The sequence below is a fragment of the Typopeltis vanoorti genome, chromosome 6 (genome assembly GCF_054136105.1).
Source record: "Typopeltis vanoorti isolate ZY-2024b chromosome 6, IOZ_Tvanoo_1.0, whole genome shotgun sequence".
Taxonomy (NCBI): Eukaryota; Metazoa; Arthropoda; class Arachnida; order Uropygi; family Thelyphonidae; genus Typopeltis; species Typopeltis vanoorti.
The window spans coordinates 114268030-114269080 of NC_143554.1; the positions used below are offsets into that span (position 1 = coordinate 114268030).

Sequence of the window (1051 nt, forward strand, 5' to 3'; positions counted from 1 at the left end):
AGGTAGAGATGACCTACTAATGCTTCTGCCTGATATCTCCACTTGGGCCTGGCTCCCACTGAAGAGACCTCAATAAAGGTCAAAACTAGTCTGGGTAGTGGCCCTTCCCTTAATGCATAACATTAGACATATCCGCAAGGAGATGTGTTTTGCATTATAAGAGATACTGAGATAGGACCGTTGGTAGCTTGTTCCACCTTTGCAATGAGTTGTCCTGGTGTTGTACCACCTTAACCCTGTCCTGAAGATACTTTCAGGCGCAAACTTTGTGTGCTCACACTTGGATAAAGGATTAAACTAAATTTATTATACTCTAACCAAGTGAAAAATAAACTTTCAACAACTCGCATGTTTCTGCTCATCAAAATATTCTTCAATAACCAAGTGATCTGATGAGCTGATTTAGCCACTTTTGCAATGTGCCCCCAAACTTCAACTCCCTGTCCACCAACAATCCAAAAGAACTGAGTTTGGTTATGTTGTACTGGCTATTCCTCAACGGCTATTCTCAGATGCATTTCCACTACACGATGCAGAAGCTTTTGCCTGCTACCTTTTCGTCTTGGGCTGATTCGCTTTTTGTTAGGCAACCTGGTGACTCTGAGCTCCCCTGAAGTCACCATATTGAGGCCGTGCTTAATGCAGACATCTGATTGACATAGGAGCATTGGGAAACAGAACTTCAGTTCTCAAACCATCCACCAGCCCAAGCCTCCTAGCAGCTGGATTACAAGAGACCCCTGCGACTCTCGGCATTTTGATCATCTCATCAGAGAATGTTATTCTAAATTAGGTGTCAAATCACCCTCCAGGTGAGAGTAACCATGAAGTGATTACCTGAGTGATTTCCAGCAATGTGAGGACCTCTATGAGGAAAGAAAGGGTATATGTATAACTACAAGGCTAGTGATTATGAGAAGCTCAGGAGAGAGCTTGCTGGTGTAGCATGGAATGAGGAGTTGGCTGGAAAGGAAATCAGTGCTAGGGTTATATTCAAGAACTGTCTAGAAGAAGCAATGTCTAAATGTATTCCAAGAGTCAGAAGGTTAAA

At 43.0% G+C, this 1051-nt stretch overlaps 1 non-coding gene across 1 annotated transcript; it reads right to left on the reverse strand.

Moving 5' to 3' along the window:
- Window positions 1–458: 458 nt before the first annotated feature.
- Window positions 459–754, reverse strand: LOC150105828 (signal recognition particle RNA). Its single transcript, XR_016548507.1, has one exon.
- Window positions 755–1051: the final 297 nt, after the last annotated feature.